This window comes from Prunus mume, linkage group LG7 (assembly GCF_029339155.1).
Source record: "Prunus mume cultivar Tortuosa linkage group LG7, ASM2933915v1, whole genome shotgun sequence".
NCBI classification, from domain to species: Eukaryota; Viridiplantae; Streptophyta; class Magnoliopsida; order Rosales; family Rosaceae; genus Prunus; species Prunus mume.
Genome location: NC_142704.1, coordinates 17,401,896 through 17,411,007, shown reverse-complemented (window position 1 = coordinate 17,411,007; position 9,112 = coordinate 17,401,896). Strand labels below are relative to the sequence as shown.

Sequence of the window (9,112 nt, the reverse complement as noted above, 5' to 3'; positions counted from 1 at the left end):
TTAAGTTGATGGGGTTGGCGACTTGAAGTCGTTGAAGATGCTGCCATTATCAAGATATCTCAAAAGCTCCATGGATTATTTATGGCAAGCAGAAACAAAGCTGCACATAACTTAGTTGGGAAATGGGTAGTTTGGCTGGTAAAACTGCCATTGAGCACAAAACATTACCAAAGTTGTACTTTCAGCAGCAACTGATTTCCTAGAAATAAGACATCCTCCACCTTATCGTCTCGAAGCAAAGCATGACATTCAGAAACAGAATGTTTCTTTTTAAATAGTTGAGTTGCATAAACCACCAACATTCCACTTTCTTCACCCGCTTCTGCTCGCTACTTTGGTTTCATGTAGTAGTGAGAAACTCTATCCCTCTCCTTGCTCAAATATGCCTCTGCCTTCAACATGTAGTTCTTCAAATCCTCTTTAAAAGCATCCATTCGTCCCATTCCAATTTCAACAAGTATATCCATCACATCATTGATGCGTCATTCAATAGTTCTCTGTCAATTTGCTGTCCCCACTTACAAGTAATGCAATTCTCACATTAGCATTTACTTCCTGCTGAACCAAATCATGGAAGCAGGTAAGTAGTCCCACTTCATTCAGCCCCTCTAGTGATTTCTAAGCAAGGATCAGGATCATTGAAGAAGAGTGACAGCCACTTAATCGTAATTTTATGTTTTGCCCATTTTTCGACAAGCTCCTGCACTACATAAACTCATCATGCTTTTCGTTTAGAGAGGGCAACACCATTAAGAAAGATAATGAAGAGATTTCGAAAATACATTAAGCAATCCGGGTGTAAACAGAGAAGGCAGAGGAACTAAAAGTAAGAAATTTCATGATCCATATATGGTTGCATTGCATACATCAAACTAAGCAAATTAAAACTGAATTAATCCACTTCTCAAAATCCTTTAGATGCAAACAAAAGGGTAAAACTGGAAAAAGTAAGAAATAATAACATGTCTATTGTTCATGATTGTTGATGCGATTCATTTAAGCCTGGGTCCTTGCAGCATCTTCTTCAGCAGAAATATTATGTTACAAAATTCCATTAGCTGCAAGCTTCCTAGAAAGATACTCCACATTATCATCTCCAAGGAAAGCACTAGATCCAGAATCAGAACGCTTCTTTTCAGTCAGTTGAGTTTTATAAAACACCAACAACTCATGTTCCACTATTGCCACCAGTTTCTGCTCACTTCTTGGATGCAGGTAATGAGAAACTATATCCCTCTCTCTTCTCAAGCATGCCTCTGCCTTCAACATGTAACTCGTATAACTGTCCTCCAACATCCATCTTGATGCTCTGAGAATAGTAATCACGAGCATCGTTTAGCATGTATCCTTCGAAGTCATTTTTGTACACATCCATTTGTCCCACTCCAATTTCAACAAATATATCTATCACATTCTTCAATAGTGCTCTGTCAATTTCTCCTCCCTCGCGTTCCTCATCAATAAGACGAATTGCAGCTTCTCTCGCGTTAGCATTTACCTCCTGGTAAACCAAATTGCGGTAGCAGATAATTGTAGCTTCCTTTAGGCAAGGAAGCCTTCTCTGATGGATGAAGAAGCGTTCAAGATATGCAAAGGCGCGGGACATCCACCGGAGCATAACCTTATGATCTTCCCAACTTTTAACAAAATCCCGCAACAGAAACTCGTCATGCTTCGCTTTCAAAAAGGGCAATACGGTTGAAGTAATGTGTTCCTCAAATGTCTTCTGATATTTGTCATATAACTGCTGAGCATAATCATGGGAAGGTTTTTGAATGCACATGTTATAGATAGTTGTGTAAATATCAACATTCACTGCGGCACTGACTTGATTCTCTGGTATACCTTCTGCAATTCTCCTCTTTAGATTCATAATCCCCTCCTGGATAGAGTTCCATCTTTGATCCCACTCAGCAATTGTTGTGAGTTCCATTGTTGCGAACGGAGATCTTTCAATATCCTCCAACTCTGATCGGAATGGTTTCACTACCTTGCAGAACAAGTCTCGGAAGCCGGAGATAGTAAACATGTACTTGATAGAATTTAGAGGGTTTATGAAGATCACGATTCAAGTTTATTGATTTTCAAAGAGATGGATTGCAGAACAATATATGATACAAATTTACAACCAAGGTGAGGTGACCATGTATATATAGAGTCGGTGGATCGGATGGAATGCTAATGTGAGAATTGCATTACCTATATGAGAACGGATCGGATTTTACTCCCACTCCATATAGGATTTTACCCTTGGCTCACACCAATGCGTATAGGATTAGGATTAGGATTTTTTTTTTTTTTTTTTTTTTTTTTTTTAAAAAAAATTTATTCTAAACGAGTTATCTCTTCTAATATTTTTTTTTTTTTTCAACCAATTCCACATTCCAATTTTTTTCTTTAAAACAAAATTAGAAATAAAAACCATGAAAGAGCTGGGAGCTTGGTTAATGTGGAAGATAATAACATAATTTTCTCTATCGATGACTAAAATATACCATCCGATTTTTCAATAATTTAATTAAAAAAATACCAAAATTATACACATTGCCACTCCTTCCATATTTTAACAAATTCATTTACAATCACACTATGCCACATGCTAGGAAGGGGAATCAAACCCCTACTCCCTGTTTGGGAGTAAAGCGCGTGCTAATTTAGTAATCATTGAATTCGTTTGATATTTATACACATATAATGTTGTAGGTAAGTTGATATATTAATCCCATCCTTTGAGTGGAACATGTCATGGTATTTACCCAAAAAAAGTTAATATAATATTAATTTTGCAAAAGCATAAACAAAAGGAAGATTGAAATCATTCAGTTTTTGGTGGTGGTTGATTTTTTTTCCTTTTTCTTCCAATTTTCTTATTCTTATTCTTTTTTATTTATTTTTAATTTATTTTTAAATTTTTAACGGGTCGGGTCAGGTCATTTGCGAATTATAACGGGTTGTGTTTGAGTTTGGTATTTTTACCCAGTTAAGCAGGTCGAATCGAGTCATCCCACTTCTCTTAATGGGTTGACATGAACACGACACAAAACCCGCAAACACGACCCATATGCTTCATGTTGTGTGGGGTGACTTTACAGATGAAATCTTACAGTTGGGCTGGGCTACTTTTAATTAACTTGGGTTGGCCTTATAAAGATAACACTATTTTTTATCATCTCCTTATTCCTCGTGTTTTCTAGTACCGGCCATGTATTTGCAGAGCAGGTTTCAGGAGCTCCAATTCTAGCTGTATAGTTTTCGTTTTATTTTCGATGTTTAATACTTGTACCCGTGCAATGACAACATCACTTATTTAGTCAGGAAACTGAAAATACGATCATGTGCCTGTTTTTCAGGAAGATTTAAGCTGGGTACAGCATGTTATGTCTGGCTTAGTTTGGATTTTGTTGCCTGCATACTGTTCGATGGAATGCTTGAATGGGCATATTTTTTTCTGACTGGCCATATATACCTAATTCCGCCATCGTTTTTGGTACCGGATGTAGGTGTTTTTTAATGGGTTTTGTACCCAAAACATTATTTGAATGGGTATAAGAAAATGGGCACTTCTTTTGCTGGGTTTATGTACCCAAAAAGCAAGTTATTGGTACAAATTCACAATGGAAGTACTTGTCAATTTGATCACCTTGGCAGAGGCTTTTCAAGAGTAATTAAATGATATAATATTAAAAACCACAAAATTTTACCATGTCTATTGCTTACAATTTGTTTGTAGTGTGATTGATTTCATTCCTGCATTGCAGCATCTTCAGCCTGTTGGTACAAGGTTGAACACCGAGCCGGAGCTTGCTGTTCCAATACTACAGCAGCAATAAATTTCCTAGAAAGCTCCTCGATATTATCAACTGTAAGGCAACCACCACCCCATCCAGATTCAGAATGCTTTTTTCCAATCAATTGATTTGCATATACCACCAACAACCAATGTTTCACTGCCCCCACCAGCATCTTCTCACTGCTTGGATGCAGGTAATGAGACACTATATCCCTCTCCCTTCTCAAGCATTCCTCTGCCTTCATCATGTAACTCGTATAACTGTCCTCCAAAATCCATCTTGATGCTTTACAAGAATAGTAATCACGAGTATTGGTTAGCATGTATCCTTCAAAGTCCTTTTCATACGCATTCATTCGTCCTGCTCCAATTTCAACAAATATCTCTATCACATTTTTCAGTAGTGCTCTATCAATTTCTCCTCCTTCGCGTTCTTTATTAATAAGACGAAGTGCAGCTACCCTCATGTCAGCATTTACCTCCCGGTAAACCAAATCACGGTAGCATTTAAGTGCAACTTCATTTAGCCCCAGAAGTGATCGCTGAGTGAGGAAGTAGCGATCAAGATATGAAAAGGCTCGGGACATCCACCGAAGCATAACCTTGTGATCTGCCCAACTTTTAACAAACTCCTGCAACAGAAATTCATCATGCTTCGCTTTCAAAGAGGGCAACACCGTTGAAGTAATGTGTTCCTCAAATGTCTTCTGATATTTGTCATAAAACTGCTGAGCATAATCATGAGGAGGTTTTTGAATGCACATGTTATATCCCCTCCTGGATAGAGTTCCATCCTTGATCCCACTCAATAATTCTGCGTTCCATTGTTGGGAACAGAGATCTTCAATATCCTCCAACTCGGATCGGAATGGTTTTCATTACCTTGCAGAACAAGTCTCGGAAGTCCGGGTGTGAAAGATCTGTGAAGAATATCATTACATGGTAGAAAAAGATTAGCAGTTTTCACAATATAGTAAAAGACTTTGTAGAATTTTGGGTTTATGAAGATCACGTTTATTGATTTTCAGAACAATATATGAGACTGTATATATATAGAACGGGTGTAGAGTTTTGGGAAACTCCATATAGGATTTTACTTTACTTGGCTCACACTCAAAGTGTATAGGATTTAGGGTTAGGATTTTTGTATTTTTTTTTTTTTAAAAAAATTTGGTTCAGAGGATTAGGATTTTTCTTTTAGTTAAACCAGTCATCTCTTCAAATAATATTTTTTCCCAATTCTAAATTCCAATTTTATCCGTAAAACAAAATTAGAAAAAAAAAAACCTGAAAAGCAAAAAGCAGAACGTCCCTCACTAATGTTGGGTTTTTTTAAGTCAAAATTTCTGGGTGCTCTGTTTGGCTGCTGTGTAAACTGTAAGAGCACAAACAGTTGTCTTTGATTTGCTGTTTTTTCAATGATGTAAAAAATGTGTAGTGACAGGTTTTGGATACAGATTATCTGGTTTCCTTGGCGTACTTTAGTAAGTCGCTGATTTTTTATTTTTGTGTTATTTTGAGCTTCTGGAAATTGTATTGATACTTATATGACATGATGTTGTACATTTTATAAGTACTTCCTCCATTTTTAAATACTTGTATACGTATTTACTGTTCTTGTGATGTTTATACTCAAGAATTATACACAAAAGTAATAAAAGAACGCAAATTAATTGATTCATGGTATCTGAGTTAATTTTTATTATTAATTCTGTTAAAGAAGTTGAGAAATTAGCCATAAATAGGAAATGCGTGTGAAGGTCTACTGGCAATGCTTGAGCTTGATGCACGGTGGTGGCTTGCTTCCCCGAATCCACGCTCTTCAAATCTCCTTTGTCGGTTCTCATGGACCTTCCTCTACTGGCAGCGACGGCAGATCTGGTGGCAGCGGCTGTTGCTTAGTTCTTGGGTGTGATTCTAGGGTGTGTGTGTGTCTTAGGGTTTTTTGTTGTGTTGGGCCTAAATTATGTGTCTATGGTTAGGCTTTTATTTTGTATGGCTGTGCTTTTGTTTTATTGTTCTGTTTGTTGTATTAGACTTGCTTGTAACTTGTTATGCTAATGGAATCTCCATTCCTTCGACCCAAATAAAAAGGATTTTACTTAACTTGGCCCCACAGACAATGGCAATTGATCTTCATTCTTTGGGAGAGAGATGAAGATGATCAGACCCAATCTATCTTCATTAAAGTAACATAGAGAAACAAAATATCAAAGAAAGAGAACAATATGAAGGACAAACCCAATCCAAGCCAAACGATTATCTGATGCAATTATCGCATGTATATTCATTGTAAATCTCTTCCTCTTTTCCTGATAGAGTTATACTTCTATCTAGCCTCTTTGTACAGATCACAACTTGTAAGTTGTAATCTGTTCATGGAATTTCTAAAACAACCAGTGCACCATTTACTGTAGATCCCAGAGAAGTTCACAATTGTTAGTAGTGTGATTGATTTCATTCCTGCATTGCGGCATCTTCAGCCTGTTGAACCAAGGTTGAACCTTGAGCAGGAACTTCTTGTTCCAAAATAACATTAGAAATAAATTTCCTAGAAAGCTCCTCCACATTATCAACTGTAAGCCAAGCACTACATCCAGATTCAGAATGCTTCTTTTCAATCAGTTGAGTTACATTTACCACCACCAACCAATGTTTCACATTCTCTACCAGCTTCTTCTCACTGCTTGGATGCAGGTAATGAGAAACTCTATCCCTCTCCCTTCTCAAGCATTCCTCTGCCTTCAACATGTAATTCGTATAAGTGTCCTCCCAAATCCATCTTGATGCTTTATGAGAATAGTAATCACGAGTGTCAATTAGCATGTATCCTTCAAAGTCCTCTTCATAAGCATCCATATGTCCCATTCCAATTTCAACAAATATATCTATCACATTCTTCAACAGTGCTCTATCAATTTGTTCTCCTTCACGTTCTTTACCAATAAGAACAAGTACAGCAAATCTCAAATTAGCATTTACCTTCTGATAAACCATATTACGGAAGCAGTTAAGTCCAACTTCATTCAGCCCAGGATGTGATGCGTGATTTTGAGCGATGTAGTAGTCATCAAGAAAACTAAAGAATCGTGACAGCCACCTAATCATAATCTTATGATTTTCCCAACATTTGACAAACTCCTGCAGCATACACTCACCATGTTTCTCTATTACAGAGGGCAACACCGTTGAAGTAATGTATTCCTCAAATGTCTCCCGATATTTGTCATAAAGCTGCCGAGAATAATTATGGGGATGTTTTTGGCTACACATGTTATAGATAGTTGTGTAAAGCCTCATATATTCTTCTGAGTTGAACTGCGGTTCTGGTAATCCTTGTACAATCCTCTTTAGCTTCGTGATCCCCTTCTGTATATAGTCCCATCCTTGATCCCACTCGATAAATTGGTAACCCATTGTTGTGGATGCAAAATTTAACAGCCTCCAACTACAAAAAAAACACATACAGATAATATCAAGTGAGATACCTTTACAATATACCAGTGACAAAATTCTACAATTTGAAATTTCTATCAGATTCTTCTCCTTGATACAATGTTTTATTGTTTGTGAAAAGAAAATAAACCAAAGAGAAAATAGGTTTAATGGTAAATAAATATGACATTTATGGCCATCAAATAGACATATAAGAACAGTAAATAGTATTTTCATAGGGCATACCATACTTCATCCCTATAGATTAGAGCATTTTAACCCTAGTAAGCCTACTGAGGAGGCTACAATAACTGCTCCACGTGAGAAGGCACCTCCCAATAACTACATATCAATAATAAATACATCTAGGGCTTTAACATAAATCCTGATCATTAAAGTTCAACTGGAAGTATATGCACATTAATAACAGTCACAACACTAGCTAACATGTTAAACTAGTCAACCTTCGACTCAATTGCATTCCATTCCTGTTTTTGTGTAATTTTCTTGATGATGCGCCTAGTGTAAGCTCTAAAGAGAACCTCTAGATATGGAAAAGAATGACATTCATGCCGTGGGAAAAAAAAACTAATAAAGTCTTTGGTTCTAAGAAAAACCTATATTCTCTTCTCGTATTCAACCAAATGTTATCAGAAAATTAAACATTCAAACCCGGCAAAACAACCAGGAAAACGAAATTCAGACAAACAATAATATATATATATATATATATATTCAAGCAAACTCTCAGCCAAAAGAATTAAACAAAACCCAGCAACGTCTCCAATCAACCAACCTGAAAAAGCATTAAATTCCACAGCCCCAAAAATTTAAACCCAACCCAATAACTCCTCTTTTTTCCTTCTTCTGGATTTAAAAAAAAAAATAACTAAATTCCACCCAACTTCTTCTTTGTAGCAATCAACCAAGTAATGAACCCAAGCTGCAACTTTAATCAAACCCAGCTGCAATTTTACTCAAACTCATTCACTCAGCCAAACCCAGTAAGAAATTTTACTCAAACTCATTCTCTCAGACAAACCCAATATGAAAGTTATGAGTTTTTTTTTCTTTCGAATCATGTATTGATACTTAGGTTTTTTAGGTTTTAGACATAAAAAGAATATTTATGTCTCAGACTTCAACAACTTGAGCTAATATTCCTCTTGTTTCCAACTTTCTACATTTTGAAAGATGAATGAACACATGTGTACCTCGAAGCAACTTGATTCAGTTCAATTCAAGTTGGCAAATTTCTACTATTTGTTTATATGTTAAAACCCACTCGCGTGTATTCATCTCAATTCATCAAAAAATTGGAAGGGAAAAACAACTGAAAAGAAACAAGGCGTACAAGAAGAAGGAAGATGGATTTTACCTTTAACTTGTGCCCTGCTGAAACGTTGAGAGTATATAATGAAAAGGGTAGGAACGGCTTTCACCACATTGCAGAAGAAGCCGGAAGCAGGGGAAGGCAGAGCCACTTAAGCAGGGGAATTGTGAGAAAGATGTGAGAAGAAGATCGCCATGCGCCTAGGGTTTTGCTGTAAAAAGGTGAGTAGCTTTTCACAAGCTCATAACCGGGAGGACTTTAACCTTGTTGTGGTGTAGCATATTTTACCATGGTTAAAATTTTACAATAAAATCTTATTCAAAGCTACAATAAAAGTGAGAGATATTTTAATCATAAAAAAAAACTTTGCATTCCCAATTTCTCATCCTAACGTCCCAAGAGATTAGTTTGAATTATTTCTCTCTCATTGTTAGAAATAAAGAAATAAAAAATGTATACACTTGTTTTTTACACAAGAGATATTAGGACATTAGATGCAGAGATAAATACTTCTTCAACAGATTCTGATACAATGCAAAATTTCTCACACTTTA

At 36.4% G+C, this 9,112-nt stretch overlaps 3 pseudogenes across 1 annotated transcript; all 3 read right to left on the bottom strand.

Annotated features, from left to right (window-relative positions):
* Positions 1–821: 821 nt before the first annotated feature.
* On the bottom strand, positions 822–1,958 carry LOC103337110 (cullin-1 pseudogene; annotated as a pseudogene).
* Positions 1,959–3,573: 1,615 nt separating this feature from the next.
* LOC148915622 (cullin-1 pseudogene) lies at positions 3,574–4,841 on the bottom strand (annotated as a pseudogene).
* A 1,115-nt stretch (positions 4,842–5,956) lies between these two features.
* LOC103337053 (cullin-1 pseudogene) lies at positions 5,957–8,785 on the bottom strand (annotated as a pseudogene). The gene is made up of 2 exons (XR_016122111.1): positions 8,604–8,785; positions 5,957–7,238 (listed from the first exon to the last, which is right to left on the bottom strand). The product of XR_016122111.1 is annotated as a cullin-1 pseudogene (transcript).
* Positions 8,786–9,112: the final 327 nt, after the last annotated feature.